Source organism: Ciconia boyciana, chromosome 3, assembly GCF_034638445.1.
Source record: "Ciconia boyciana chromosome 3, ASM3463844v1, whole genome shotgun sequence".
NCBI classification, from domain to species: Eukaryota; Metazoa; Chordata; class Aves; order Ciconiiformes; family Ciconiidae; genus Ciconia; species Ciconia boyciana.
In genome coordinates, this window is record NC_132936.1 from 118,404,501 (window position 1) to 118,425,354 (window position 20,854).

General features: G+C 44.5%; 1 protein-coding gene across 5 annotated transcripts in view; it reads left to right on the forward strand.

The window, feature by feature from the left end:
- Window positions 1–20,854, forward strand: part of MEIS1 (Meis homeobox 1) — a 110,841-nt gene that overhangs the window by 29,132 nt on the left and 60,855 nt on the right. The window lies entirely within an intron of this gene.

The window sequence follows — 20,854 nt, forward strand, 5'->3', positions numbered from 1 at the left end:
TGAATGCAAAAATGTTTTGTTTGAGTGCCAAGCCAAACAGAGTAACTGATTTAGCAGGACGAGTATGAAACGAGCTTGGTGCAATTGAAGTGGGACGTGCTACAAATAATTAGCGCTGTCTCAGAAGCTCCAAAGTCTGAAAACCTGAAGTTCTGGGTTTTCCTGAGAAGCTGTTTAAGTGCTTCGTACTTTTTCTGAAGAGACCGACTGCAGTGGATTTAGTGTTAATTTAATGCAATTAAAATTTAAAAAGGATCCTTAATCTGAATATAAAAGGGAGTGCGTTATTGAAGTTGACTCTGAACTCACAATAGGTATATACTTTTAAATCTGGTTTTATGATCATGTTTCATTCAAGTGCTGTTAGACAACAAAGGAATTGTGTTTCCAAAAAAAGGTTGAGCAGTACTGATTAGCATTGCAAGGTCTGCATTTAACAAGATTAGTTTTTAAACTAAACCAGTATATTTTAATTTTTTATATGCATGGACCTAACGTACATGGTGAATAACATCTCTTTATAGAATTTTAAGTATTTGAGACACTTTATTGTTTAAAGAAAAGTTGCTGACTTCATCGCAAGTGTAGCCTAGTAAAAATGGGGCCTGGAATAGTAAATTGTTGCAGAGCTGAGGCAGAAACTGGTAACCTTCTGACCTCTGACTTTTACTGGAAAATGATATGCAACATAAATTCAGGGGGCCTTTTTTCTTTCAAGTATGTATACGTATATATTCTAGTGGTGCTGTTCACAATGCTATAGTTGAAGTGGTGTCAATATGTTCATTAGAGCCCCTTGCTTTTGGAGCAAACTTTAAATCCCTGGGTTTTTTAAGGGTGAAAAAGCTGCTGCAAAAATAGGCTTTGAACTACAACATGGTGTTTGGAGGGGGTTTTTGCACTCAGGGCTGTTCTCTTATTAGACGGATGTGCGTGTGTTTATGTGTATATGTGCGTGGAAAAACATCTGCGGGGAGGCTTGCCAGCATGCTCCTAAACCTCTTGGGCACTTTGGAAATCGAGCTTCTCAGTTCCTGCTGTACTTTTTAAGATTTTGAGGCTTTGTTTTCTCCTAAATGTGGCATTTTATTAGTCCAGAGTGCCAGTTGTATCTGATGTTTCATCATAGCCGTCCTGGTCTGCTCCTAGCAAGGTGCATGCTATAACCTCGGTCTGGAAGGCTTTTCTAAAGTGACTTTAGAGCTTGAGTCCTATTAAATATCCCCAGAAAGACTCATCAATGATGCTTTAGCCCGTTCTGAAACTTTTACCCGAATTCTAGAGTAAGGTTTATTGAGGCTGGAATTGCTGCCAGCACTGGATAGATGCATTTCATGAAGAAGGCTTGTTGCATTAAAACTTTAGGAAGGAGCAAAAGAGCGGGAATTTGCTAACTGGAGCTCTCAGATCAAGTTTGGGAAAGGATTTTTGGAAAGAAGACCCTGTCCAGAGGGTCTCCGTTACTGAGACTTGCCTTCAGGCCACTTGCCATCTATGGAAATGGCGGGCTTTTTTGAGGAATGGGGATGCGGAAAGGGTAGCAGTGGTCTGGCTGAGCCTTGCTTTATGTTTAGTTTGCTCAAAGCCCTCTGAAGGCTGAGATTATGGGAGAATCCCAGTTGTTTAAGCACACCGATGCCTGCATATGCACCTTGTATAAAAAAAATGCGTGGTTTTAGGCTTCCTGCATGGGGAAGAAGTCAAAAAACATGATCCTGAATGACCATAAACGGAAGAGAAGAAGAAGAGAGCAAATACCCTGCCTCTCCCCAACTACATTTAAGTACAAAATGCCGTGATTTGGAGGCTTTTCTTCTGTGGCCTGATGTGAGGAGCAGCTACGCTGTGGTCAAACTCATGGTTTGGCCTCTGCCAAATGCTTTTCTTGGCAGCCGAAGCAGCCGGCATGGCACTGCCGCAGCAGCCGGGTGGCAGCGAAAGGCTGGGGACTCGCACGTTCATGCTTGTGAGCACAGGAGTTAACGCAAGATGCATGCATTGCGTGACATATATTCAGTATATTATGGGCTTCCCTATTTTTAGGAGTTTGTAAAAGTTCCTTTTGGTTCCATCTGTCACGAGCACGTTTGCCATTTAAAAAAAAACAAATCTAATCACCAGAAATATAACCCTCTAAAACTGTCTATTTTTAGGTTGTTCCCACAACCTACTTCCCCTGTTGGAGTGGGTAAAAGCACCTTCTGGGCCAGGCTTCCAGCCTGGCTGAAGGTATCACAAGGATGTGAGCGGGAGCTTTGCATTTTCAGAGAGGCACACAGGCTGGAAAGCTGAAGCCCCTTAGCAGGAGTTTTCTCCCTTAGTCCTTAACCCAGACTATGTTAAGGTCTATTTTTGGACTTCTTGGAAATTTTTCTTCTTCACCTGATTCCTCACTGCTTTTAATCCCCACAAAATGCATTTTTAACCTATTTAAGTTCCTATGCACAACACGCATTGAATGATTACCTTTGAAAACAGGAGAGAGATGCTCTTTCCTGTAAACATTTTAAAGTCTTTTTTAACATGTAAATTTATTTACTTAGTAAATAGTAATGACTCCCAGCTGCTCCTGATCTATTGTAGAAATCCATATTTAACTGCAAGGGAGCTGTTCTGGGGTGTCCTGCCACTGAACAGCAGGATATGTTATTGCATAGCGCGTTGACACAACCCCTTATAAAGGCCCGGTATTGTGTCGTCATAGGGGATAGTTATCGTACAGGAATGCAGAATAATATTATGAAAAAGTTTCGTGGGCTGTTTTGCCATTGCTCTGAACTTACGTGAATGGCCTTTGGAGGTCTGTCTCCAAACGGTGCAAAGAGATTTGAATTTACACAGTGGAGAAATAACTTGCTAAATTCTATTAAAAAAAAGGAGAAGCAAGTTCTTAGGTACAGGCAGGTGATGCTGAGCTCATGGCAACACTGTTTTATCTTACTGCATATTCTGACTTTAAAAGATTCCTGTTTGGGGTATTAACAGATCTGTTTTGTTTGTTTTTCAAGCAGTCAGGCCAGGAGGATGCTAAACAAAGCCCTGGTACAGTCACTTCTAATCCAGAGTGGGGCTCTTAATTCCCATGTTTAGCTCTTCTACACGGCTTAAAAGAAAAAGAAAATAAATCTATCAGTGTCTCCTATTTGTGCATATTGTCCCTTTCCCATTTTTTTTGTGCAAGCCTCGGCCTGGGTTCAAAACATTTTTTTAACCTCCAAATAATTGTTGCTCTTTCAAGCCGGGAGTATAAAGCGGTGATATTTCTTTATAAAAATGTATCAATGGCTGCAATGGGTTTTTTTCAGGCTTTTGTAGGAGTTCGGGCAACCTATAGGCAAAAAGGCAATCGCGTTTATTATTGCCGGGAATCTCAGGGCGGTTGTTTGGAGGCTGCGAAGGCAGGCGGCAGAGCCGGGCGGAGGGGGAGAGAAGGGCCACATTATGTTCCAGATGACGGAGCAAGGATTTATATGCCAGCTCGCCTTTTTTTTTTTTCTTCTTTTTTTTTTTTTTTTTTTTAACATGGGAGAAGAAAAGTAATAAGAGCGGGGAGGCAAGGCATTTGAAGCGGTCAGATGGCCGATGACTAATGGGATAGGTGGGCAGGAGCCCGCGGATTGGGTGTCTTAATGAGCACATTTCGCACCGAGTTTGGGCTGCAGTTCCCCTTCACCTTTGCCCTTTATTGACCGAACTGACACTTCATTTTTCACATACTTCCAATTATGGCTGAGCTTAAGTGTTGCCCTGCCTCCTTTCTTTCTTGCCTATGGACGGCTCGAGAGTGGCTGAGGCCGCTGAAGATATTTTAATTTGAAAAACTACCATAGCAAGGCAGGTTTAGGGTGTAACCTGAAACTGCTGTCACTTTGCAGTTTCTCCGATGAAAACAAAAGTTTTAATGTTTTTCTTTAGCCAAATTCTCCGTGGCAAGGCGGGGGATTGCTTTGGGGGCGGTTGGGTTGGCGAGGGGTGTTTTCCTTGGGGTAAATCCTTTTGGCAGTACAGGTGCTGTGGGTGGGAGTCACCCAAGTAAAGAGGTAAACCCAAGGAAAAAGCCGTGCTGTGCTTGAACGATGACTCCTTGTTCCCACTCAACACGGCGTCTTCTCAAGAGGCTTCTTGTGCGCGATGCCTCGCTATGTACTTTGCCTAATGCTCTCCTTATGGAAAAGCAAAGCACTTCTCGAGCCTTAGACCAGCGTGGATTTGTTGTTTTGGTAATATTTAATGCATGAATGTGGATTTGAGCGTGGCCTGCTGTGAGGCTTTGAGAAGTGGCCCAAGATGATGCTGGGAGAGGCAGGTATGATGAAGGGATGGACAGATCTCCAGTCCGCAGCCACCCCTTTGCTATATGGGGAGAACCGTGTGATGTATGTCCCACAGCCCAAGCCTGTGTGCATTTCCACGTTGGCTTTTACATGCAAAATCCTTCCAAGGCGGAAATGTCTGTTTGCTTTTGCAGGGCTTTGGGGCTTTCAGAGCATGCGGTTTTCCTACCGAATGTGAATTTCTGTCGGAAATAGTCAGAATAAGTTGCGCTTGCGTGGGGTGGGTGGGTTTAAGAACAAAATAGCTGCTGTTAGACCTTAACTTCCCGGCAGCGCCGCTGGATTTTGCAGCGTGGCTTTCGCTACCGGCTCTGTCACGTGAAGTTTGGGTGAGTAATGAGCGGGCACGTCACCTGCGTGCCGGTGGTGATCGCTTTGCATTTAAATACGCAGCGAGTATATCAACAATTACATCCAAACAGAGGCCCCTAAACCACTTAAGTATTTATCTCAAAAAAAAAAAAAAAAAGTATGAAGTATTACCTACTTTATTATGTAGCCCTCTGGCATAGTAATGGCATGGCATATTTTTACCATAATATGGTAATAAAAGAGTATGTAAAAGGCAGACAAAGGTTCTGTCTTTTCACTAAGGTGACCCCTGTTACCAAGTAACTGCTTTACTTATGAGCTTATTAAAAACTCAAAAAAAATGAGCTTTTCATACTTCACAGGCATTGATGTGAAAATGAGCTGTCCTGCGAGTAGTTTTCTTGATCATTTTTAGAACAATTGATTAGCCAAAGAGCCGCTGTCATTAGTTGACATTGACTGATAGCAATTTGTCACAAGCTCCGAAGGTCAGCCAGGCAGTGGAAGCTTCGGCTTGTCTTTGATTGACCTTTTCTGATGCCATTATCATGTGATCGGTTAGACTGGATGTGACCCTCGATTGGAAAAGACAGGGCATTAGTCAACAGGGGCTGCTCCCGGTATTTTTTCTGGTGCTTTATGTATTGTGAATCCCGATTTAAGCGTAATAGGCTTGTTTGGAAACGGAGTGGTATCAGTTTTCTTGCCGAGGCTCTGTCATCCCCTTTTCTTTTCTTGCCTTTCCATCAGCGCTCGGTTTGCTTTAAATCAGCGTGAGCACCTGTGCCCTCGTCCTTTGACGTGAGATATGAGATTTAAAACAACCCTGTATTATTTGAAACTCTTCGTGTAGGTGCATATTCTTTAGCAGCACCAGCATTAATTATTTTTATCTCCCCAGAATCATGTTTTATTTTTTAACAGTGATTGAGTAGTTGAGAATTATGCTCATAACAACATGATGTCAATTTATCATTCTGCTCTAAAGCCGGAGGGCGTGAAACTGTTTTTTTCCTCCTTCTGGTTTGGGGTTTGTTGTTTTTTTTTTTTGTCTCATCAGCCTGATTCAGCTGTTAAAGTTAGATTTCGGCAGCGTTAAGCCTCTGTGCCTCAGCTAGGCAGGGTTACGCTTCCAGTATGGTGCATGGAGAGAGTCCTCACTTGGAAGCGGGTGTCTGTCATGATTCGAGCATCAATCTATTCCTGGTGTCAGGATGTATTTTAATCGCTCGCATTAGCTCCGAACGTCTGTTATTACCAGGCGTTTTTCCTTTTGATTTGGCAAAGCTAACTTAAATAGTTATAAATGTTGCTTGTTTCGCCTAAATTGTGGGTAACACAGTCATAAACGAATTCTTTTCCTTGTAAAAAACCTTCTTTCCTCCCATTTGCCTTTCAGGGGAAACTTGAATTTCTCCGCCTAAGTACCAACTTGTTTTTCAGGTCAGCCCTCAGAGATAATAAGCAGTTCAAAACCAGCACACCCATTTCAGCACGGTTTAATGCGACTTTCAGTCTTTGCTTAGGAAAAGCTTCCAGCCGGGAGGGAGCAGAGAGGCGATCACGTCAAGAGGCAGATCCCTCAGGCTGAAGCTGTTGCCATCGTTGGCAGAGCGAAAGGAGGGAAAAAGACTTTGGGAACTGTTTACCTTTAAAGTGCCTACGGAATGCAAATATTCCTGAATTCTCGGCCCGTTTGTAATCAAGGAGCAAAATCTAGGTGGTGGAATCCTTTTTTTTTTTTTTCCCCCCCCCTTTTCTTGGCAAGTTTTTTTGAACTTAGAAACGTCTAGCCCATTAAACATTTGTGTGGCTGTGTGCAAGTCTATGTATGCGTAGACATGTATGTAAGAACATGGCCCTGACCCAGAACGGAGCATCCCATCAGCAGGGCAGGGCTTTTGCAGGCCCCAAAGTGTGTCTGCACAGCATCGGGTGTGTTACTGAGAAGAAGACCCTGAATATGCCAAGCAGGGAACAGCGGTGGAAAATACCACATTGCTAAATCACATACATCTCGGGCTGTTACCTAACAACTTAGGTGTAGGACCAAAGGGCATCTTGCTTTCCTCCTTGGATGGAGCAGAGAGAGGTTTGGTTGCAAGAAGTTGTAGAAACAGATTTGAAGTTTTCAGTGTCCAAGATACCCCTTTTTAGCAGTACCTGAGTCTTGTATTTTGAAGATCACTGACATGATTTGATTTAGAAAAATTGTTGCTTTATTCTGGTGGGGGTTTTTTTCCCCTACACATCCTGGGCACGCTCCTTTAGGTTGCGGTGGCTCATTGAAGCCAATGAACTTCCCATATGGTCCATATGTTTCCCATCTTGAAGGCACCAGCCCAGTCCCCATTTGCCTCTGCAGGTCTTGGTGGCTTCAGCTGAGTCTTTTGCTATCTGATGCAGGCAGAGTGTGACATTCAGGTGTGTGCCATTGACCTCTTTAAATCAGAGGTTACAGAAGCAAAGTCGTGTTCCTGAGATGGCCTCCACTTTGGCAAAACATTTTGTCGCAATGAGTGTAAACCTGTAAGCACGCATTGTTTCTGGGTTAGCGGTGCACAAGGGTGTGCCATCGGGCTGCTTGGCATAAACCATTTTCCTACCTCTCATGTGAAATGCTGGGAGGAGGGGAAAAAAGATTACTAAGGTTGGAAGAAAAGTCTTTAAAAAAAATGAGTTGTGTATGGAGAAAGCGGGTGCTTGTCCCATAACGCAAGCACTAAGGGTGGGTGTTCACCAAGTCTCACGGCACAGGAGCTTTCCAGAGTGTTAGCAGGTTTAAAACAAACACAAATGTTTCACGTGCTGGGTTAAATTTATTGCTACAGTGTGCTGTGGAGGTCAGCAGGGGACAAAAAGAGATTAGACCAATTCGTGGAAAAATAGGTCCTTCTGTAGCTATTAAAAACCTTGGTCCAGATGCAACTGCTGGCTCAGGAAGCTGCCCAAGAGCTGATTGTCAGAGCCGTGGCACAGCCGCCGCTGTGTAACCCCCCCTTTCTGTACGGGTTTCCAAAACATCCATTATTGCTCCTGGGAGAGACTGACACGAGATCGAGCTACTTGGACCGATCTCCTCTGGTTTTTATGTTAAAATAATTTTTTTAAAATTCCATTCCGGAAATACGATACTGGATTTTTTATTTACCCTATTTTTTGATGGCTCTTGCTAACGCTGGCATGCTTTTGTTGGGAAGAAAGTAGACATAGTTTGTATTTTCTCGCCCTTATTACCCCGGGGGTGGGAATGGTTTGACGCTATTCATTCAAATTTGACAGGTGATTGCTTCTGTAAATGAATGCACTCAAATCATAATTGTTGCAACAGAATTGTTTGATTACCTGGCGGTAGCCTCTTTCTCTCTGATAGCTTTTGGATCACCTGTTTGCTGAGAGCATTTGACAGTCCTCATGTTTATTACCCAATTGAATGTCAGTAGCAATTGCAGCTAAAGATAAACGAAAATGCAAGTACTTGTTGACCTTGACTTTTTTCCACAAGATATTGGACTTGATGGCTCTATTGCTGTTGAACTGATAAGAGTTATAAACAGTAGTTGAAGGAAAATGTTTTATTCCCAGAGGAAAATACCACGCTGCTGTGGGAAATGGCATCTGACTAGCGCTCTTTGCCAAATTTCCTTGGTTCACCTTCATTTAGGCTGTGGGAAAATAAAATACAAATTTCCCCTTTTATGACTTTAATATCTCTGCAAACATGAATTCCTGCGCTCTTTGTAAAGTTTTGTTGGCAGGCTGCGCCAATAACATCCAGCGAGCGCGAGACCTTGCCGTGTTTTACGATGTGCTATAATGAGGATTCTCAATTCTTCCTCATTTTCGGGCTGATTTGATAATTACAGGGAGGGAGCAGAGCTTTCTTCTTCTGTTCCATGGGAAGCTTAGTATGTCTATAACCAGCGAAGATGGGGAAATGCGTGGCTGCGGGTGCGTGTTGGCGGAGCGTGGCTGTGCTGGTGGGGGGGTGGCCTGGGGATGAAGACAAAGTTATTGCAGGGATGGAGGGATGATACTTTGGTAGGTCTTGCTTGCACCTGCTTTTCTGGGCAGGGTCCCAGGTGAGTTCCCTTGCAGTTTTTTTGAGAGGAGGGGGCCAGCTTCGGTGTCACCCATCCCAGCTGCATTTGGGGGACGGGAGGGATGAGCATCCTACCCCAGCAGATCTTGCTGCTATAACCCCCTCTTATATATATATTATATATATATATATATATGTATCTATCTTTTTCATTTCTAATCCTGCTCCAATATGAAACCTGAAAGGAAGACTTCAGTGGAAACAGGAGCAGGCAATAGGCTTTGCGATCTTCCGGGATGAAAGTAATTGTATAAAAATAACGTGTAAAGAGCACAAAAGACCGTGGAATTATATTGTTTAAAACATAAGTCCTTCTTGTCTTGGCAACTGCTCTGATAAACTCCGTACAGCATTGTAGGAGCTTGTTAAAGGACTGAAATACAGGATTAAGCAGTGCTGTAACAGTTAGCAGAGTCAGACTAGTAATCTTATTGCATTGTATTTTTTTTAGGTAAGATTAAGCCGGCATTACATTATATGTTTGTAGGCAAGGGGGCATTCTTTAAGGGATTAATTAATAGGATCAATGCTGTAAGATGCTGACATAATTTTTTTCTAAGCACGTTGATGCACAGGGGCTTTTTTTTATTTATTTTTTTATTTAAATTCATGAATGAGATGGGGACCTTCTCTGGGTGATGGGGACAGCCCCTGCGGCTTGCGGCGGAGCCACCTGTCACCGTATAATTCATCGGGGACCGCTTCTCGCTGGCCTGGTGACCCAGTAGCCGGTGCCATGCGAAATCCCAGATGGAGAGGCCCGATGTCTCTTCTCCCCGAGCTGGTGGGGGATCACAGGGCTGTGACTAAGCAAACGCCGGACACTCTTCTGGCAGGTCCTTGAATGAGGCTGTGGGTGGTAAAACCTTCTAGCTCTCTGGCGTGTCTCTTTAACCATAATGCCTCCTCCTTGTAGCCTTTACATCTTGCCTTTGGCACGCTTGAGTTTTCGCTGGTAGGGTTTAGGAGGTGGGAAAGGACACGGGAGAGCCTGGCCGGGCCCGTGACATGCCATGGGAGAAGTGTCACATCAGGGCAAGCGCCGTCTCCGCAGAGCCCTCTGGCACTCTGTGGCTTGGGAACTTCCTCATCACCAGGTGGTATCTCTGGCGTTTAATAGCCACGGATGACATATATATATATATTTATATATTTTATTTTTTATTGTCTTCCTCATGAGCGTTGAAAATCTCACACAGAGCTTGCAGGCAGTTTTTTTGTGGTTGCTTTTTGCAGAAGCATAATGTGGAGGTGTCAGAAAGAAGAACCATCATATAAGTAAATAAAAATACAGTAGGGACAGCCTTTTCAACTTTGTTTTTCCATGGCTGATCCTGTGCCACAGGAGAGCGGTGGCCCCTGCAACGCTGATACTGTGTGTCGTCTCAGGGCTGTAAATTCATCTTTTGCAGAAGGGTAGGAGAAGACCTACTAAGAGGCACCAGTTATGTCCTCAGAAAAGAGCTAAAGGTGGTGGATGTAACCTAACTGATTCTTAATCTTCCCCCAGCTCTCTGAATAGCGGTTAGTGTCATATGGATGCATGCTAAAAATATTCTGGAGTCTGTAGCGTCCCGATGGACTTAAGAAGAAGGCATATCTTAGCTCTGTCTGGTCAGCAAGTGAAGGTCATGGAAGCAAGGCTTGTAGGGTGGAGAACCTTTTGTTGCTCTCATTGCCGTGCCAAGAGGATCTGCTCCCTCCCCAGCACAGCACTGCGGGAGAAGCCCCGCCGGGGTGCTCCTGCCTGGGGCCCTGGGTGATAGCACATGCACTTCTGCATCCACTGCCTTCGTAAAGCAGGGGAAGGAGATAATGCGGTCAGTATTAACTGAACTGCTTGAAGTAAAGCGTCATGATTTAAAATTGTGTTTAAGTTTCTTCCAGGGCATTGTAACGTCAGAGTGTAGCAGCCTCTAGGGTATAAGACGCAGGCAAATTGCAGGGAGGTGAAAGAGGCAACCAGGTGGGGTTGAAACATCGCGCTCATGCCATACTCCTCCTCCCTTCCCCGTAAAGCATCTCCTATTTATCCTCTCCTGTCCCTGGCCGTGGCAATGAGGATGCCCTAGGAGAGGCTTTGGTGCAGGATTCTGCCCATTTTCTTTTTTTCTGTATCTGTCTGGAATAACCCATGCAAATACGGTGTGAGGCTGGCTGTGTAAAAGCAAGAATCATGGTCATATTATTTCAGTATCAGTATATACATTGGTATCAGACAGAGTTGGTCCTGTGTTGAGGTTTTGTGATGGGCTGTAGGTAAAGCAGGGGCTGTTTTGTCGGTTGGCGAGCAGACTGAGCCACAAAATCTTTGGATGTCAGTATATAAATATTTGTAGTTTGTGTGTGTCTTTGGTCGTATACATGCTTGGATGTGACTGCCTCCCACTATTATACATTTTTATTCTGTGAACCTGGCAAGAAAGGTGGTAAAACAACCGCCCTTGTGAAGTACAGGGCTTTTTCAGGACCTTTCGTATTTCCTTTAGAAAGAGCCTTGTGCTAAGTTCCTTGGCGTTACAGCTACAAGAAACAAATTAGCAAGCAGTGCTAACATTAGTGTCTCACCGCAGATTTAATCTAGCTAAAAAACCCCTGAGGTGGCCATAATTTACCAGGTTGAACAGCAGGCTGGCGAGCAGAGAGGGCTGGCGTAGCCACATCGTCGGGAAGTGTAAAGTTGGTAACTTGGTTGAATTTAATCCCAGTGAAGTTGGTGACTTGGTTGAATTTAATCCCAATAAAGTAACCAGCTAACAGTCTGCAGGAATGCAGGCTGCAGCAGGAGGAGCATGTAAGTCATAACATGGGTGTATCAGCTCTTCACCACAATTAATTATATCATATCACTGAAAAGCAGAGTTTGCACAAATACGCAATTTTGCAGCATGGCCTTCCATATAGAATGTTTTAATATAAATTAGAAATGCCTCAGACAAATGAATTGAAATTCTGTGTTATTAATACACAAATTTTATTTACTGTTGCAGTTCGTGTAGGTGAAACGACAGCATTAAACTTAGAAGTGCCTCTTAAGTTGATAAATGCCAACTTGATACTAAACATATTAATACTCAATTAAAATTAATAATCAATTTACTTGGAATATTGGAGGTTAGCCAGGGAGGGATCTGAAGTTGTATTAGGTATATCATACTGGTCTGAATACATCATACACTGTTGCAAAAGCATTGTGCTAATTTTAGCTTACAAAGAGGATGAAGATAAACTGCCTGCTGCTAGTTTGCCATATGCTATCCTGGCGATAATATTCAAGTACAAAATATTCTGCAGAGAGTCTTATTGTTTCAGTAAAAGAAAAGTGGAAAAGAGTTAAGCAAATTTCTGCTCCGCAAATGTATACAAAATAATGAAATAAAACAAATCTCCAATGCTGGTAGATGAGATCTGTGAAATTTGTTTTGGTTTTATTGGCTTTCATGGGAGTCAACAATTTGTTTTAGTATATATTTGATCCAATTGTAACCATTTCTCGCATGTAAATCTTAAAATCAATCTAAATAAAAATCGATCTTCGTTCTGGTAGGCAAAAATATAGTCCGAGTTGCTCCTAACTAGTTAAGCCTCCCATCCTTCAAGTTTAGTGCAGGAATAAAGTCTCTGCTGAGCTGATTTTTTCAGGAGCCTCTCCTTTTGCTTTGTTTATTTAAAACCACAAAACATGTTCCAGTTCCCATACGGGGAGGGTTTTTGCTTCTGCAGCTTCACCAAGGAGCATTTGCCTTCTCCATCTGCAGCCGTGGTCAGGAGAGGGGTGCGTGGGGAGGGGTGCCCCAGACCCCCCGGGCTTGGGAGAGCTACGGAGGGCTGGGGGGAAGCTTTGGAGGGCTGGGGGGAAGCTTTGCATTAGCAAGTGGTGAAAAGCTTGACCGTCAAGTGACCCGGGTCAAGCAAACCCCCTGCTGAAGAGTCCCATTTGGACATGGATACCTGTGGGGTGAGGGAGGAGATAAAGGAAGGGGGAGGAAGATAAAGTAATCCTATTGACCTGGGAACTTCTCCGATATTACAGGCGAGGGAACAGCAGGAATAATAAAAGAGCGGCAATATTTGCCTGCCCCCCGTATCTGTGTAATGTCATTTCCAAAGGGCTGGAGTAGATAATAGCAAATGTGCTTTCAAGTATCAGATCAATCTCTTGAAGTGGTGGGGAAGGCTGGATGCTCTGATCTGGCGGGTGCTGGAGAGTGTAATACAATCCTCGTCGCAGCAGAGAGAATTGTATAAATGGACAAAGATCCGCTGATTACATCTTTTGCTAAAGTGTTAAGTAAAAGATCTGGCTATGAGAGATGGCAGGTCTACTATTGTCCAGTCTTCTGACTTGTTTTTATAGGGGTTTTCACAGGAACAAATACCAATTACCAAAATAAAAGCAAGCGGTGTGGCCGGTCCGTATCGTGGTAGGACACATGCTCTTGAGTCAGCGTGGGCAGGAAGCTTGGCAGGTCTGTCCCCTACCATTGCCATTGCATCTTTATCTCTCTGGTTCATTGTTTGCCCCGAGTGCTTGAAATTCCAGTTTCCAAGTAAAAGCTTCCTGTTTCTTGCATTTACATTCAGTTTGGTAAGACATAAATTTAGCTATCTATCAAGGAGGGCTTCCCCCCCTCCCCCAAGTAAGGCAAAATAGGAAGAAGAAATTAATTCTGATTTGATGATAAGAGGTAGAATTTTGCATTTTCCCAGGTTCTCAGTGGCAGGAAGGCACCATGAGGTTGTATCCTCATGATAAGGTGATGGATGGGAGCTAAATTCAGCCTTTCCATCCTGAGTAATTTTAGAAGGGGCCCTGAAGTCCAGATCTTGTTTGGAAACAGCGGTGGGCATAGTCAGCCTTCGTTAGCCATCATTTCCTCGCAATAGCCTCGCTGCTTGTAAGTTTTTACTGTTCTGTGCGGTATTCAAAGCTAATAGCGTGCATATTCTTGTAGTCATCTCAACCCTGAATTTCCCTCCGGAGAGTTTCCGTTTCTTTCCATTCACTGCGGAGGGACTCGGGGAGGACTAATCGCCTCGCTCAGACACTTAGCTTGGCAGCCTGACTTCAATGCTTGGAGTAAGGAGGGATGAATCTGTGCTAAAACTTGTCGTTTCTTTAGGAAGGAAATTTTTGCTCTGTGTGGAGAAGCAGAATAAAGTGTTTTGTAGTGTAGTGTTTGTAGTGTTTTGTAGAAGATGAGGGGAGTGGGCTCGGGCGTTGCGTGTGTGGGTGAGGCTGTGTCCTCTGCAGCTCCTGAGCACGCTGGCCTGAGCATCTCCTGAAAGTAGTCGTCTTTGCTAATCTGTATCGGTGAGCTGAAGTGTTAAAAAATCTTGACGTGCATAGAAAAAGAGGTACTTGTATTTTAATATTACTCATGGGGGGGGAAGTTTTTGTATTCCCATGCCTCGCTCTTGGGAGGCCGGGTTTCAAGCTTTCCCTGCCATCAGGAGGTTGCTTACTTCATCGGTGTATGTGTGTTTTTAGAGGAAGATTTTCACATGACTCTGGGAGCTGGGGGCTTAAATATAAAACCTGACGGATGGGGCTTGTGAAGCTTGGGAGCAACGCTTTGGTCAGCTTTCAACTGAACAGCATTGAGGTTTTTCATGAGATGAAAGGCACTGCGAGCAAAGCCTGGAAATGAAACCTGTTGCTGCGTTGATGTGGTAGGAATGGCCATGTTCAGACAACTCAGGGCTTCGCTTTGTTGTGCTGTTTGGGCACGGGGTCCTTTGCTGGCATGGTAGCCATTGGGACTTCTCTCCATGCACCATCCTTGGCTGCTTTTAAATGTAAACCCAGAGTTCAACCTACTTCCACTCCAAACTAAGAAGATGCGCATTTGGTCCATTTAAGTGCACTAATATGCATTCAAAAAGGCTCATTTGTCCGCTTCATTTTGTAGTCATATTTGCAGCAATCTTCACTAGCATATGAGGTGGAGGGGGGGGGTTAATAATTTTTATGCAGAATATCAAACTTCTATTTTCATGTCGAAATGAGCAAGTCCCCTTTGGATGCTGTCCTGAAAAATATCTCCGGATTGTGCACTGTGACCCCACTGTGCCCCAGAAACATTAAATTCAGGGCTTGCTTCCTTGGGAAGCTCTGAGTGCAAAGGTTGGGGATGGTGCTGGGTTTTGAGTGCTGGAGGTTTGCAGGCGCAGAGGGAGGGCAGGTTACTGGCAGCAACAGTGCGGGCTTTCATTCAGCATCTTGTCAGTGTGCCTTATCTAGGATCTTGAGGGATGGCTCTCCAGGGTAAAGGCGGGGAAGGGAGCTGAGTGAGGTGCTTCCAGGGGTGTCCCGGCAGATTCTTCCTTGCAAGCTGTTCTGCTTGCCCCACTGGAGTCCTAACCTGCAAAGATCCCTGCAGCGCCTCGGAAAGTTGGGCTTTCCGGCATGTTTGTTGGCTGCTTTGAGACTTCAACCTCCTTATTTATATCTCTCTCTGTGCCGTGGGGTGTAGAAACTTGTGTCGTCTTTGAGCTAACACATACAGCACCTGCCAGCCTGAGCCTCTCCTTGCATGCTCTTGCATGAGGTTTACGTGCAACCTCGGATGTGCAGAAAGCCTTCTGGGCTGGTGAGAGGTGAGCACAAGGGAGAACTTCCATGTGGTCTTACAGGCAAGAGCATATTGCTCTCTCCAAGTCTATTTTCCTTGTTCAGGTCACTGCTGAGATTACATCCATTGTCAATATAGTTGTTGCGTCAAAGTCTTTTCCATAGAAGCTGTTAAATATGGTATAGGTAAGAATGCTTTTTAGCTGAACTTTGAATTTCAACCAGTGATTGTAGATGAAAATCTCCATCTTGCCTTCTCATCCACCTAAACCACGAATTGCAGGTGAAGTTGGTCAGGCAGTTAAAATCAATGACAAAACTCAAAGTTGCTTTGCATAGAAAATGGCAGTGTGATTAGCAATGGTTCAGAGGCTGGCATTGTTGGCGACTGTTCAGATAATTGGCAAATATCGTGAAAGCGTTTTCCAGTCTCAGGAGAATCACCAATTTTGGCATCGGTGGTTATTGCTCCGACACCGCGATGGGAAAGAGTGCAAGTGTGTGACTGGAAACTTCTTTTTCTGCCTGAGAAGCCTTGGTGGCCCAGTCTTAAGACTGAGGCACTTGCCTCCAGGTTGTAAGTGGTCAGCCATACAGCAAAAGTTGTGTACGGATGAAGCAAGCGGTTCACAAACAGCTGGAAAATTGTGTTTCCGTTTCGCTCAATATGTGATGAGTTTATTAGAAGAGACTCTTATTCAGAGTGATGGTGAAAACTGGAAATAGTATTTACTAGGATTTATTTGACTGTCACTAGATAATTTGAATACAGGTTTGCAAGTATTTCCTTTCCTTTTTATGCATGTCTGAGTGTGTGTCTGTATATATATATTACAAAACCATCCTGGTCTCCATCAAAATAGCCTGCTAATGTTTTGCCTGCCTATATCAAGATGAAGCATGAAAGGACCACTCTGATTCATATTTTTAAGGGATGTTATTCTGACCTCAAAAACTGATACTTCTTTGTCCAGTGCCAGAAAGCCTTTTGTGTGATTTCAGTCCCCATTTCTTTAGCAATTAAGAATCAGGTGGCATGAGAATAACAACTGATTTTAATAGCCACTTTAGCCACCTCTGTCATGGGGAGGAAGCGTGCAGGGCTTCTGCAGAGCCTCGGAGCTCTGCGGTGTGACCTCAAGTGACCAGACGCAAAAACCAGTGCAATTCTTGAACGGAAAGGTCTGCATCATCCAAACTGTGCTGACTCTTGTCCAAGAACACACTGTTTACCTCTTCCTTCCAAACTGGTCAATTTTCTGCAAGACCGAGATGTGATTTTTGGGGTTTTTGGTTTGGTTTTTTTTTTTTGCTTATCTCAGCGCAACTTGGCTGGTTTTAGTGGAGCTGCTCCTCACTTACACGTAGATGTACAGCGAGGATTGTGTTTTCTGTTTTGGCGATCAAAGCTGAACCTTCCCGCTATCGATCTGTATATTCCCCCTCCTTTATGTCTAAAGATACTTGTATATTAATCTGCAAATATGCAGGCTGACCACTCCAATCAAAAGCAACAGATCTTACCAGTTAACTCCAAAATGCATCTTTCTGAAGGCAATGTCTGAAAATCCACTGCCATGAGCATGAAGCAGCCAAGCTTCTGTCTGGCCCTCAAGATGTGTACCCAGACCTTAATGAAGGGTGGGGTTTTCCTTATCCCAATAAATAGATTTTGTCCGGGGACGTGAGAGGCAGAAAGAGAGAACATATTTGCCCAATGCTAAATAAAAGACTATTTATGCCTAATACATTGGCAGAATTATTCCAGAGTAATTCAGCCATGAGAAAATATGATCCTTATGTCACTGCCAAGGTCAGAGAGACCTATGGTGATCTGCTGAGTAAGTTCAGGTCACCCAAGTTAAATCTGCCTAGGGGCCAACTTAGCTCACACACCACATTTTTTCCGAGATTTATAAAAGCAAACATCTTCTATAGATGAAAGCAGGGCTAAGAGTGTGGTCAAGTCTCTCCTTTGAGCCAAGGTCTCCTGTTTTTCCCTTCTCCTTTCCAGGTTGCTCCTTCCATTTCCTTTCCATTCTTCTCTTTTCCCAGCATTTACAGGATGCTCAGAACAGTCAGTCTTTTCCTTAGTGTGGCAACTGGTGCCTATAAAACCCTTCTAGTTGATATTGCATGTGCAGGAAGGGCACGGGGACGTTGCTGGCGTTTCACCAGGAGCAGCGTTGGCTGTCTGCGTGTGCGTGGTGTGTCCTGGCACATCAGTTGAGAAGCACGTCTTGAACGCTGGGGCAAGGGGTATGCAGTAGAAATATATTCCTTGGTAACCTCAGCTGAGAGGGTACCATCTGAGCAACGGGATATTTGGCAGAACCATTTTGAAGGTGAAGCCGGTGAGTTTGTAGGCACTGCCAGGCTGTCCCAGGAGGAGACAGATCTAGTGGTGAGCTGGGGAGATGAGAGTCCTCTTCCATCACTGGTGGGTGGGAGGGGTGAGACAAGGTCCTCAGCCCTTTCAACAGGGATGAGGTTGCTTCAGCAGGAAAGCAAGATTATTCTTCAATTCATATACCTGCCTAGGGGAAGCTGATGCCTGTGGTTTTTAGCCTGCCAGAACCTGAGGTTTCCTTTAACTTCCTTGGTTACTCATTCGTGTCATTTAAAGTGCATCACATTACTAAAAACACGTAGTTTTTGTCTTTCTATCCATTTCTGCTACTGTTGCTATTGGGGATAATGACAAATGGTGTGAATTGAAAAAGAAACACCAGAAATCTTTTTGGCTTGCTTTTTGAAGGATGTTTGAATATGGTTTATTTTTTTTTTAAGACACTGGATGGCTTTTTGCTGTGACCCAGCTTTGCTTTGAGCTTTCTGTGGGATTTTGGTTAAGCACTCTTATTGCAAAGGAATGGAGTCAAAGAGAGATGAACTGGAAATGGCCGAGTTACCTCCTTCCCATCCTTCGTCCCTCTCGCAGGGGTTTCCCAAACTTGATGCCACTAGATGTAGTGGCATAAATAATACTCAAATTCTGGAGTGCACCAGAATTTTTTCCCTTTCCTCCCATCAGTTTGCCTATTCAAGGTGGCTGATGTGTAGGAATATGTAGTGATGGAAGATGGAGGTGAAAATAAAGTATGCGTACACCTGTAGGTGATATTCAGGGGAAGCTTTTAAGTGTCCAGCATTGCTCTGACTTTGCTTTCACCTTCACTGCATGTTTTGGACCCTCTGACATCTGCTTGTTCCTGGATGATTTGCATTTGGGTTTGTTGTTTGTTTGTTTTAATTTGGAAAAAAAAACCACCCTAACCTATAACTGCACTGTAAGACAAACAGCAAAACACCAGAAGCTGTGACAGAAAGTCGTAGGAAACCAAAAACATTAGCAGTGACATGAATATATTAAACTGGAGCCAAAGGGGATGTGCTAACTTGGTAGGACTGAAGTGTCTGAAAGAGCTGTCAGTGCCTGCGTGCCCCTGGGCTGTTCTGTGGAGGGAGCTCGGCTTCGGTGCTGAGCCTGCTGGCCAGTGCCTGACCATGAGGAGCAGGGTCGAGACCACCTCCCCATCGCTGTTATTGCACCAAAGGGCTCTCCAAGGCCTCTTGAGTTTTCAGGCTTTGCCGCAGGGGCTGGATTTATGCCAGCTGCCTGGATGTGCAGGGCTTGTACCCCAGCCTGCCCGTGGTGCCAGCCCACCTCCCTGCACCCAAGGGCTGTTAGCGGAGGTGGGAAAGTAGATTCCACTTTTTGGGGGGAAGTGTCTGTAGCAGAAGGGGAATTAATGACCTGAGCACTATGGCGGTCATGACTTGATCCCTCCCAGCTGTGTAGAGCAAGGGAAGTCTGGGCAGAGTAAGCAGCCCTCTTCTCCAGCAACCGCTGCTGTGTCTTACCCAAATTGGGGCTTTCTAACCCGTTTGTGTAGATGAGCCCCAGCAAAGTTTAGCCTAGCTACCGCTAGTGGTTGTGCTTTGGTTGGTGCAGAATGACACCCATGGGTGCCTTCTGTCTCTGGTGCTACGCTCTACCAGATGCTGCCCACGTGAGCCGCAGGAAGGGAGGTGGGAGACGTTTTCTGATGTTCCCTGTCCTGCTCACCATGCCGAGTGGAGGGCAGTGGGAGCCGTGCGCACAGCAGCGGTGTGCCTGCCTGCTGGCCGCCGGAGCCGACGCCACCGTGCTTTTGCTCTAAAGCCTGACTTCAGGTTTGTTTTTCCCATTGTGGCCTTTTTTAAGCGCCACCTCATCAGAGCAGATTTGCCTTTTGTGTTGGAGAGGGACAGTCAAGTGGAAGAAAATTTTGTGTGAGCTTGGCTCTGTCAAATCTACTTATCTCCTTTTGGCTTCTGCACCTCCTTCCCGAGGAGCAGCCTCCCGCTATTGTCACGGGCCCTCCAGAGCAACCAGCTTTTGCTGGAAGAACAAGAGCAGTGGATTTAGGGCACCGGGCAGCAAGGAGCAGTGGGAACAGCATAAGAAAAACATTATTAATTCTGTCTACACCCTTCCTTTAAAAGGTCTGACAGAGGCTTGCGTATTTTGTAATCAAGGTGGTTTTTCCTGAGTTGCTTACATGCCTGGTAACATAAGGTTTTGTGTTTGGAGAGCAAAGCAGGCTTCTTCTGAGCATCCCAGGCAGTGCTAGGGCAGGGTGAGGGGAGGAAAGTCACGATGTGGTCCAAATACTATCCATTCAGTTGTGTTTGCAAATATTTCTAACACATGCTTAGAAAAGAGGAGCGCAAGTGTTTTGGGTCCAACTCCTGCCCTGTTGATATGGAGCCCAGGTACTGGAAGATGCCCAAGTCCCTGTCATTCTGCCCCTCTCTGCCCAGTAATTTAGGCCACCACACAGGTATCTAATTTCCATTGAACCTCAAAGACACCTTGTGGAAATGGTTCTTCTAGGTGGACGTGGCCAGCCATCTTTTCTGCCCTCCTTTCTGTAGCTGGGTCCTGCATTGGGAACCACCAGGCTGCTTCAGAAGGATTTTTGGATTAATGTTCCATAACAAATCAAAATTGTCTTCCCCTTGTTTTAAGTACGAAGAAATAATTAATTTGTGCCTTAAGTTCAAAGCCAGATATCTTTTCTCTAACTGCCCAGCCAAGAGGGTTCAGTGTCTGTGATTTGCTGGAGTAGTGGCTGCAGCAAGTGGATCTTTATAAGGTTGTATGAGATGATGGGTGTTTTGTGAAGCATCAGCAATGGCAGCTGAGATTTCGTTACTGTCAAAAGAGGAAAGCTAGATGAGATGGGGGCATTTTATTGTCATCCCTTTTAATTCTGCCTTTTGCAGTTGCAAAGTGACCACCTTATGTGGGGAAATAGAGTATGTGGTGCCACCATGGCATGCAAAGTGAAGTTTAATGTTAGTTTTCCTTCAATCATGTGTTTGTTTTCATTGTCAGACGTTACTGATGGAATAGGAACAGGGAAAATAATCATTTATTGGTTTTGATACTACTTAATGGGTGACAGGAGTAGAAGAAAATACATTGCGTATCAGCAAGAACTTTTTAACTTGACACAAACCACATGGGAACTTCCAATTGGAAAT